The 12,226-nt window shown below is 45.1% G+C and overlaps 1 protein-coding gene and 1 non-coding gene across 4 annotated transcripts in view; both read left to right on the forward strand.

Annotated features, from left to right (window-relative positions):
* The window catches only part of FKBP8 (FKBP prolyl isomerase 8), a 224,469-nt gene that overhangs the window by 123,688 nt on the left and 88,555 nt on the right, over nt 1-12,226 (forward strand). The gene's annotated exons all lie outside the window — the stretch shown is intronic.
* On the forward strand, nt 998-1,188 carry LOC134960644 (U2 spliceosomal RNA). The gene has a single exon (XR_010187795.1). It is a non-coding gene; the product is annotated as a U2 spliceosomal RNA (small nuclear RNA).

The raw sequence follows: 12,226 nt of genomic DNA on the forward strand, positions 1-12,226 counted from the left end.
CCTCCCCCAGATCAGTTTTAGAAATGTGCCCGGGAGAGCCGGTCGCTTCCTCTGGAGCTCCAGAGATATTCTTCATTTTAATTTATAACTTTACGCTGCAACAGTCTGGCAGTTTGCCCCTGCAATCCTGCTACGTTGGAGCTGCCGGGGGAACTCTGTCCTACCCTGCGGGGTTTGGAGCCCAAATTCCCGGCTGCAGGGACATCAGGTCCTGGGTGTCTCACATCCAGCAATTCACTACTGGACTGGAGCCCGAAGCAGCCCGCTACCACTTGCAGCATGGCTGAAGAACGAAGCTTAGTACGTATAGCCCGGGTCCCCATTAGCGGGGTTCCCAGGTCAACTGGCAGCTAGTCTACAGAGGAGAAAAGGCACTGCTATGTGCTCTATTTATCCTCGGCACGGCTCCCGATAATAGCGCTGTTTAAAAAAAGATCTGTGGCAACACAGCATCTTAGTGAAATAGGGAGAACTGCGGCTTCGCACACTAGCACGAGGAGCCGCGTCTCAGATCAAAGAGCCGAACATCCGGTATCTCAGCCGCACACCGCTTCTATAGCAGAGGACGGCTGGTGATAGCTGCCATGGTGCTGACGACGTGCACCATTTAGGCGGCAATAGGTGGGAGTAATTTAGCAGAGCTTACCTATTCCGCTCTCCATACTGGAGAGGGGTGCTTTGGCGGGCGGGGGCCGTTAAGCACTGACACCTGCGGTTTTTGAGCGTCTGCATACTGGCATTAGGAATTCACTGTCCGGAGTGAAATCCCTGTGGATTAGCGCGCAATTAGCAAGACAAGTAAACATAGCTGTATGTATCTATATAGATATATTTATCTATATAGCAATTCCTCCGTCAAGACTTACCGGTGATTGCATCCCTATCAGACAGATTTACATTTATAAGATTCCTGTTTTGACATGATACTTTCAGTGTCCTCTAGTGGCCTGGTAGTATAGTGATTAACTCACTGCTTATATATTAACAACCAGAGTCTATCACTTCTCTACTTTTTTGGCTAGGATCAGTGAGTGTAGTATCTGTTATTATCAGTTTAATCTGATACGCCTTATCTGGTGGCCATATATTAAATGGAATTTTTAGATCGGGGACATGAAAGAAGGGGTAGATCTGTCCACTCCACGCAATGAACTGGTTTTACAGTACCTCCAGGCCGGTGCAACCAAGTGATTTGAATCCAACACATCTATAAAACATTTGACGTTGTCTCGGAGTTGGGTTTCCTTAAACTCTATCATTCTCGTTCCCAACACAGCATGCTGTGTGCTTTACCTAGGAACATTCACTGAGGTGTATTCCAGCCTGTGCCGTTTATAATTACTTTTATTCTTCACAGATTCCTACAATACAGACATCTAACTGAGAGTCCGTTGGATACGGTCAAGTCTGTTTACTCTGCTTTGGCTACAATGAACAGGGAAGTTTTTGAAACTCATCAGAAAATGGTGAGTCTACAGTGTGGCCTGTAGACCGCGGGTGTTTTCTTCAAAACACAAATAGTCGTCTGAGAGGCGGATCTAGTTTACTGATACGCCCCGGGGCTCTACGTTTAGCTCCCACGTGTAACATCGGGAGGTTTCAGTCAAGCACCTGTGGTTTTCTGAGCATCCCCTTAAGACGGATGGAGCTTGGAGACTATAACAAGCTGCTTATTCTTGATACAAGGGGATTATTGGTAATGGAATACTTGACACTATCATTTTTTTCCCCATCATTTTTTCCCCTGCTTTTTCCTTCAATTTATATAGTACATTACAGTCATGCATTACAGTCATGTATAGGTGTGTGTGTGTGTGTGTGTGTGTGTATGTATGTGTGTGTGTGTATATGTGTATGTGTATGTATGTGTGTATATATATATATATATATATATATATATATATATATATATATATATATATATATAAATATTTATTTATAAAATCTGTTGCTGGGAACCTCTGTCAGTATTCTACCATCAATTAAGGGCTCCCAGTTCTCTCCCATCTTATGTGTAGAAATCTACGCACATTCGGGTTCTCTGTAGATTGCCCCAGCTAATAGAGATAACTACTCTCTGAACTAGGAGATTGCAGAGTGGAGGTTTCCTGATGGTGTTTTTGCTATTGGAATCAGGGCTACCACAATGAGTCATAGATCTCATTAATGAAGTTATAAAGTATAGTCACGATTTTTCTACATGGCTTTTCTCAGCACCGCAATTCGAGTTGGTTGATATTAAAGGTCCTGATTCTTCTCACACTAATCTACAATGCAAGCCTTCAGATACCATACCGGCTTTAAGATCAAGTTAAATATATCAGGAACACCAGGCGGTTTAGGGTGCTGTGTTACAGTCCAGTATCCTTTTGGCTATGAGGGTTCACATCAGATTACAGACTCGGGGTAGGGGGAGTTCCTAGTGTCATTATATACTTGAACCCTTCCTCCTTGTTCCCTTCTGGAAGATTCATCCTCAGAAACTTCGATTTGTAATCCTCTTGTCCTCTTCCAGTTTTGTTTTTGTTTTTTCAAATATTTTCCTTGATGTCCCATGGATAATGGGGCGTTCTCCTTGGTCACACGATGTGCTCATCTGTGAACTATAGGTGTACTTTTCATTCCTTATCTGAATGTCCTATTCCTCTATGCCTTTTCTTGGAGAGAGATTAGATTTATGCTTTGGTTAGCACATCACTTATGCTTGAGGGATTCTTTCCTCGAACCCCAAACTACCCAAAGATTTCAGTTCTGGGAGTGTGGTTCTGTGGTTAATCTCCTTGTGCGCAAGGGATTTGATTGCTGTGTCTTTGGCTCAGATGGTTTCTTTTCTTCTGAGAGTGTTAGTTGGCCTTCAGTAGGGCCATTTCCATGGTTCCCTATGAGATAATCTTTTCACCGTTACTGGTTTCCTCTTCTGCATGCTGGTCGACTTTTTTGGTTGAGAATTTTCCCCAGGTGCCCATTGTGCTCCATACTCTGTCACTCTGGACCAGATAAGGACTCCACCCGGGATTCCGCCCTGCCCTTCAATGTCCTGGACCTATGATCGTTTTAAGGGCGTTGGGTAAAAGGTTTCTCTTTTTAAGGGTGGGTCATCTCAGTCCAGTTAGACTACAACACTACTGTAGCATTCTTATAAAAGTATGTAAGAAGCAATTTGTACTCTAGCACCTTCGGTTTTATTTATTTATTTTTAAATTTTGTCTGAGTCCCCTGTTCGGAGGTAGTCCGCAGCAGACAAAACCTCTTTTACTTGAGTGGCGGTACTCCACAAGCATTTTCTACTAGTTGGTGGATAGGAGGGGATCCTCCTCCTTTGATTCTTATTTTCTTTTACGTCCTAGGGGATTCTGGGAATCCATTTAGTACCATGGGGTATAGATGGGTCGCCTAGGAGCCATGGGCTCTATAGAAGTTTGATTGTGTGTGCTGGCTCCTCCCTCTATGCCCCTCCTACAAGACTCAGTTGAGAAAATGTTCCCGGAGGAGCTGGTCACATCTCTGGAAGCTCCTGAAGAGTCTTCTGCATTTATTTTCCAAGTTTGTTGATTTCAGGCAGGACTGGATGGCACCAGCCTGCCTGCTTCGTGGAACTTAGGAGGGGGGGAGGGAGGGCCAACCCCACCCCACTAAGGGTTAATGGTCCCGTTCTCCGCAGACAGGACGCTAGCTCCTGAGGGAACTTTTCACAAGCCCCACCACGACGAGCGTACATTCTCGTAGTACACCGCCACCCCTAACAGAGTCAGAAGAAAGAAGAGAGGTGAGTACTAAGCCGGCGTCCCGGTTAGCGGGTCGCCGGCCATTATGGCAGAATGATGGTACGGAGTCGCACGGCTTCTACGCGAGGCGGACTGAGTCTCCTGACTAAGTACACTGTGGTGTACACAGTACCCAGACTGGCAACACAGCCATAAAAGGAGTCAGCCAGTATAAAGAAGAGTGGGAAGAACGCGCGCCATTGAAGGGGCGGGGCTTCACTATGAGTGGACCCAGCAGCTCACAAGCACCATTTTCCCTACTGCAGCTGACACAGACGCTGACTGACAGGGACGCTCAGCCTCAGGTTTGCCTCAGTGGTACCAGGGGGTCATAGCAGGGGGGAGCTATTACTAGTGTACTAAGTCCCTAATCTAGGTAATTAGTCTGTGACCCGGCTAAGCTTGGCTTTAGCGATAAGGGCGCCGTGTGCTGGTTCCATACTCTCTCTGTGTGTCTCTGGAAGGGCTCTTTGTGGGTTAATTTTGCGTTTAACCTTTTCCTGTGTGTGTGCTGTCACCACTGCAGTATGTAAGGCAAAGAGTGTGTTTCCTGTAAGGCACAGTGTTCCTCTTCTCCAGGGGGTTCGCTAGTGTGTACTTGGTGTAGTGTCCCTTCCCAGGCTAGTGGGGCAGAACCAGCATGGCTGGACTCCATTAGGGGAATGATTTCCACCATTTCTACAAAATTATCTCGTAATGAGAAAGAGAAGCAATACTTAAGGCAGTCTATGGATGAGTTTATAAAGAAAGACAAAGTACCCAGACCAGCGTCTCAGTCCTCTACCATTTGTCCGCAACAACGTACCTTGGCCCATATACTGCATTCTGACTCTGATGATGCAGTGTCAGAAAAGGTGGACACAGAGGTAGGGGAGGGTGCTCTGCCACATGGTGTAGAGGCTCTCATAGATGATATCAGAGAAGTTCTAAATATCCCTGATAAGGTGACAGAGGAGAGTGAGGAATCTTACTTTAATATTAACTAAAAATCCTCCGACAGTTTTCCTGTGTCAAAGGAACTAAATACCCTGTTTGAAGAACCGTGGGTTAATCCAGATAAGAAATTTCAAATTCCCAGGCGGGTGTTATCTTTTCCTCCTGAGGATAGGAAAAAATGGGAAAAATCCACCGATAGTGGATGCATCAGTTTCCAGGCTCTCACGTAAAATTGTACTACCTATGCCTGGTGCAGCCTCCCTAAAAGATGCGGCTGATCGCAAGATTGAGACTACACCTTAAATCTTTGTATACTGCTGCTGGGGTGGCCCAGAGACCCACTATAGCATGTGGGTGGATTACAAGAGCCATTGCTAAATGGTCAGGTAATTTACTTGAGGGGTTAGACACCTTACCTCAAGAGGAAATTATTTTGCTCCTGCAATATATACAAGACTCTGCAAACTTTATGTTGGAAGCCATAAAAGAAATAGGTTTGCTTAATGCACGCACTACAGCTATGGCAGTGTCGGCACGCAGAGGATTATGGCTACGTCAGTGGACTGCTGATGCGGACTCCAGGAAAGGAGTGGAAGGCCTACCTTTCATAGGAGAGGCCTTATTTGGAGATGAACTCGACAAATGGATCTCCCGAGCTACTGCGGGTAAGTCCACAAACGTACCTTCTGCAGCTCCGCCAGCAAGGAAGGCCTACTCGGGACCTAATCTTCAATCCTTTTGGACTACCAAATTTAGGGGCAAGTCCAGAGGTTCTTCTACCGTTGCCAGAGGTGCTAGAGGTAAACCACGCAAACCAGCGGCTGTTGGTTCGCAGGAACAGGGACGCATGACGGTGGACCATGATGCCTGGAAGACTTGATGGTGGGAGCCCGGCTAAATTTATTCAGTTACATCTGGACAGGTTGTGCCAGGATCCCCGGGTCATAGACCTTATATCCCAGGGCTTCAGACTGGAGTTCCAGGAGCTCCCACCTCACAGATTCTTCAAATCAGGTTTACCAGTTTCACAAGAGGCGAGAGTAAACTTACACTACGCCATTCAAAAACTGTTACAGACCCAGGTCATTATTACAGTTCCACCTCATCTGCACAACAAGGGTTATTATTCCAGCTTGTTTGTGGTACCGAAACCGGGCGGTTCGGTAAGACCGATTCTGAACTTCAAGTCATTGAACCTGTACTTACGTGTGTTCAAATTCAAGATTAAGTCGTTGAGAGTGGTAATCTCAGGTCTGGAGGAGGGGGAATTCCTAGTATCTCTGAATGTCAAGGATGCGTACCTTCACATTCCTATCTGGCTGCATCATCAGGCTTATCTACGGTTTGCACTGCAGGACTGCCACTACCAGTTTCAGGCCCTTCCATTTGGTCTCTCCACGGCACCCAGGGTGTTCACCAAAGTGATGGCAGAGATGATGTTTCTACTCCGCAAACAGGGAGTGAACATAGGTGGTCATTCCGAGTCGATCGCTCGCTAGCAGTTTTTAGCAGCCGTGCAAACGCTATGCCGCCGCCCACTGGGAGTGTATTTTAGCTTAGCAGAAGTGTGAACGAATGTATCGCAGAGCGGCTACAAAGTATTTTTTTTTTTGTGCAGTTTCAGAGTAGCTCAAAACCTACTCAGCGTTTGCGATCACTTCAGACCATTCAGTTTCTGATTTGACGTCACAAACACACCCTACGTTCGCCCACCCATGCCTGCGATTTTCCTGGCACGCCTGCGTTTTTCCGAACACTCCCTGAAAACGGTCAGTTGACACCCAGAAACGCCCACTTCATGTCAATCACTCTGCGGCAGCCAGTGCAACTGAAAAGTATCGCTAGACCCTGTGTGAAACAACATCGTTCGTTGTAATAGTACGTTGTGTGTGCGCATTGAGGCGCATGCGCAGAAGTGACTTTTTTTAGCCTCATCGCTGCACAGCGAACGAATGCAGCTAGCGATCAACTCGGAATGACCCCCATAATTCCATACCTGGATGATCTTCTGATAAAGGCATCGTCCAGGGTGAGGTTGTTGGACAGCACTGGCCTCTCAAGCAGACTACTATTGGATCACGGGTGGGTTCTGAACCTACCAAAATCTCACCTAGAACCAACTCAGAGGCTTACTTTCCTGAGAATGATACTGGACACAGAGTCTCAGAAAGTGTTCCTTGCCTTTTCCAAGGGAAAGTGTTCCTTCCCTTGGAAAAGGCAATGGTAATTAAGTCAATGGTTCGGCCTGTCCTGAAGCCAACCCGAATCTCGGTGCATTTTTGCATTAACCTTCTCCTTCTGGGGAAAAAGGTGGCTACTTACGAAGCAATTCAGTATGGAAGGTTTCATGCGAGACCCTTCCAGCTGGATCTGTTGGACAAATGGTCTGGATCGCATCTTCACATGCCCCAGAGGATTCGTCTGTCACCAAAAGCCAAGATCTTCCTCCTGTTGTGGTTACAGACTTCTCATCTAGTCGAGGGTCGGAGGTTCGGGGATTCAGAATTGGAGTCTGCTAACCATGGACGCAAGCCTCAGAGGTTGGGGAGCAGTCACCCAGGTGGTGCAGTTTCAGGGAAGGTGGTCAGGAAGTCGTCCTTCCAGTAAACATCCTGGAACTCAGGGCTATCTACAACGCCCTTCTGCAGGCTCCATCTTTTCTTCAGAACCAGGCCACTCAGGTCCAGTCGGACAATGTTACGGCGGTAAAGTACATAAACCGACAAGGCGGAACGAAAAGCAGAGCAGCAATGTCAGAGGTGTCAAGAATTCTCTGGGCGGAGAGACACGTTGTGGCGTTGTCGCCGATCTTCATTCCGGGGGTAGATGACTGGAAAGCAGATTTCCTCAGCAGACACGATCTGCACCCGAGGGAATGGGGCCTCCACCCTGAGGTGTTCCGGTGGTTAACACGTCGGTGGGGGTATCCACAAATCGACGTGATGGCCTCTTGACTCAACAAGAAGCTCAAGCGTTATTGTTCCAGGTCGAGGGATCCACAGGCAGTAGCGGTAGACACCCTGACAAGTCCGTGGGTCTACCAGCTGGTGGATTTGTTTCCTTTCATTCCTCTGATACCAAGAATTCTAAAAAGAATAAAAAGGGAAAAGGTTCAAGCAATCCTCATTGCTCCGGGCTGGCCGCGAAGGGCCTGGTATGCAGATCTTCTAGAGATGCTAATCGATGATCCGTGACCTCTGCCTCTTCGAGAGTATCTTCTGCAACAGTGCCCGTTCATCTATCAAGACTTACCATGGCTACGTTTAACGGCATGGAACAGCTGATTCTAGCCAGGAGAGGGATTCCTGACAAGGTCATCCCAACTATGATCCAAGCCAGAAAGGGGGTAACATCTACACATTACCATCGTATCTGGAAGAAATTCACCAAAATACCGCACTGTGCGTATACACAACCGCCCACACACTCAGGGGTGTATGGACAAGTGTATATACCCTCCGGCGCCAGTACCTACCAGAAAGATGGAGATTGAATAATAGTGCGGTCTGCTGCTCCTAATTATAAGGATAATTGCATTCCTTATATTAAACAAAAAAATACTAAGTGCAGGGATAGGGATATAACCCCCTGTAGATAAAAAGGAGCGCTGTCCGCACTAATTAAAGGAGACAATTTAAAAATGTTCACAATAAAAAATATAAAATAATATAATTTATTGACATGCAATGCTGCAGCATGAATAACACTTAATCAATACATAATATGTATATTTATAAACCATAATACAAACAATCCACATATGGCTAGTATAATTATCTAGAACTCACTATAGTTCAGAGGCTTGGACTTTGATATTACTGAATCTAGCAATGTCCACTGATTTAATTATGAACTGGCTAGGAATAGCTTTTCAAACACTCAAAGTGTTCATGTGTCCTTAATTCGTTAGTGTTCCAAATTAACATGTGTGCACACATTTATTGAATTAAAATGGGTAATTACCATACATTATTAGCCTTTGCGTCACCTCCAAAATTAATTTTATTGAGACAATCCCGGTTTTTAGGCTCCCTCTGCTGGTGCTCATCCGTTTATTGCAGAATATCTGGAGTAGGTATCCACGGGGACTTGTCCACAGTGCTCAGGCTCCCTCTGCTGGTGGCTAGCCGTAATTGCAGGTACACTGATTATTGATCATAACCACAGGCTGGTAATCGCGTCAATGAGCAGGAGATGATCGTCACTGGTAATGGTCACTTCGAAAACGCGTTTCTCCGCCTTCCAAACACTCAGCGGCTTCCTAAGTTCGAATGACCATACTCAATAGGCTCAGTTTATATAGCCACCATAATTTGTATTTCCCGCGGCCGTTCGTGCATGCGCACTCAAACGTGCGTTCCAAGCCTCATTTTCACCCTACACCTTAAATAGACTCCGGTGGCCATTTTGTCACATCATATCAAGCCTCACTTTCATATAAGACTGGTTATTAGTATCAAGGAATCCAAGCCTCGTTTTAAATCCCGGAAGCTATATCAAGCCTCTCTTTCTTATACCTAATTAAGTATTGATAATAACATATCCAAGCCTCGTTTCAAGTCCCGATAGTTATCTCTGGTTTCCATCGTTACTTGTATTGATATTCCAAACCTCATTAATTTAAACACACATTATTAAAAAACTATTATTATTAAACTGTTATATTCCATTTTATTAAGGTCATACAATCCAATACTATATTAAATCAGTGCCCTATCTCCTGTGTGCATATGCAATTAATTCACATCCACACAGATAACCATTTAATATTTCCAACCCATATCTATGAAGATATCTTTTCATATGCACATCCTATTACCTGATCGTAGACCAACATATATATACAATGTGCATATTCCCACGCCCTAATAAAACCAAAATCAATCATTTAAAAATTTCATATATGCACATATATACCTGGACATAGAAGGGAAAGGGGTGGATATAATGTCACATAACCCCATATTGTAGCTCATCTCGTTATGCTCTTGGTGGTTTGGGTAACATGGTTACCCAAACCACCAGTAGGGTTTCATAAATGTGGAAGAACTAATTGTGTAACATGTAAACATACAAAAAAGAAAACGACACAATTCTCCTCAATTGTATCAGGAGAAATATTTAATATAAAAAGTTTTTTGAATTGTAAATCCACATACGTTATCTATGTTTTGCAGTGTGGATGTGGAGCACAATACGTGGGGCGCACCACTCGGGCACTCCACGTTAGGTTTATGGAGCATAAGCGACAGATAGAAAAAAGAGTAGGAAATACTCCTCTATATCGCCATATTCTGGAATGTGGGGAGGGTAAAAGTGAAAATATAATTATTACGGCCATTGAACAGGTGGCGGTAACCAATAGGGGGGGGGGTAGGTTTAGAAGGTTGTGTAAGAAAGAGGCCTTCTGGATATTTAATCTTAATACTCTGATCCCTCAGGGACTTAATGACTCAGTGGAGTTAAATAAAATTTAAAAGAAGGGAAAACCACCTTGAAGTAAATATATATATAAAAATTGGGGATAATGTACAGCTCCTTGTGATACCTAGAGATGGAGACTGTGTATTTTCTATATGGTGACATGACGGGATTGTAGTTATGGAGATGAGCTACAATATGGGGTTATGTGACATTATATCCACCCCTCTCCCTTCTATGTGCCCTATATATGTGCATATATGAAATTTTTAAATGATTGATTTTGGTTTTATTAGGGCGTGGGAATATGCACATTGTATATATATGTTGGTCTACGATCAGGTAATAGGATGTGCATATGAAAAGATATCTTCATAGATATGGGTTGGAAATATTAAATGGTTATCTGTGTGGATGTGAATTAATTGCATATGCACACAGGAGATAGGGCACTGATTTAATATAGCATTGGATTGTATGACCTTAATAAAATGGAATATAACAGTTTAATAATAGTTTTTTAATAATGTGTGTTTAAATTAATGAGGTTTGGAATATCAATACAAGTAACTATGGAAACCAGAGATGACTATCGGGACTTGAAACGAGGCTTGGATATGTTATTATCAATACTTAATTAGGTATAAGAAAGAGAGGCTTGATATAGCTTCCGGGATTTAAAACGAGCCTTGGATTCCTTGATACTAATAACCAGTCTTATATGAAAGTGAGGCTTGATATGATGTGACAAAATGGCCACCGGAGTCTATTTAAGGTGTATGGTGAAAATGAGGCTTGGAACGCACGTTTGAGTGCGCATGCGCGAACGGCCGCTGGAAATACAAATTATGGTGGCTATATAAACTGAGCCTATTGAGTATGGTCATTCGAGCTGAGGAAGCCACTGAGTGTGTTTGGAAGGCGGATAAACGCGTTTTCGAAGTGACCATTACCAGTGACGATCATCTCCTGCTCATTGACGCGATTACCAGCCTGTGGTTATGATCAATAATCAGTGTACCTGCAATTACGGCTAGCCACCAGCAGAGGGAGCCTGAGCACTGTGGACAAGTCCCCGTGGATACCTACTCCAGATATTCTGCAATAAACGGATGAGCACCAGCAGAGGGAGCCTAAAAACCGGGATTGTCTCAATAAAATTAATTTTGGAGGTGACGCAAAGGCTAATAATGTATGGTAATTACCCATTTCTCTGACGTCCTAGTGGATGCTGGGAACTCCGTAAGGACCATGGGGAATAGCGGGCTCCGAAGGAGGCTGGGCACTCTAGAAAGATCTTAGACTACCTGGTGTGCACTGGCTCCTCCCACTATGACCCTCCTCCAAGCCCCAGTTAGATTTCGTGCCCGGCCGAGGTTGGATGCACACTAGGGGCTCTCCTGAGCTCTTAGAAAGTTATAGTCTTAGAATTTGTTATTTTCAGTGAGACCTGCTGGCAACAGGCTCACTGCAGCGAGGGACTAAGGGGAGAAGAAGCGAACTCGCCTGCTTGCAGCCGGATTGGGCTTCTTAGGCTACTGGACACCATTAGCTCCAGAGGGATCGACCGCAGGCCCAGCCTTGATGTTCGGTCCCGGAGCCGCGCCGCCGTCCCCCTTACAGAGCCAGAAGCAAGAAGATGGTCCGGAAAATCGGCGGCATGAAGACATCCTGTCTTCACCAAGGTAGCGCACAGCACTGCAGCTGTGCGCCATTGCTCCTCATACACACTTCACACTCCGGTCACTGAGGGTGCAGGGCGCTGGGGGGGGGCGCCCTGAGGCAGCAATAAAAACACCTTGGCTGGCTAAAATACCTCAATATATAGCCCATGGGGCTATATATGAGGTAAATACCCCTGCCAGAATCCCATAAAAAGCGGGAGAATACGCCGCGAAAAAGGGGCGGAGCCTATCTCCTCAGCACACTGGCGCCATTTTTCCCTCACAGCTCGGCTGGAAGGAAGCTCCCTGGCTCTTCCCTGCAATTCTACAGTACAGTAAGAGGGAAAAGAGAGGGGGGGCATTAAAATTGGCACTGTATACAGTATATTATATTGAAAAGCAGCTATTAGGGACATAACTCAGTTAGTCCCTGTATATATA

This window comes from Pseudophryne corroboree, chromosome 1, assembly GCF_028390025.1.
Source record: "Pseudophryne corroboree isolate aPseCor3 chromosome 1, aPseCor3.hap2, whole genome shotgun sequence".
Taxonomy (NCBI): Eukaryota; Metazoa; Chordata; class Amphibia; order Anura; family Myobatrachidae; genus Pseudophryne; species Pseudophryne corroboree.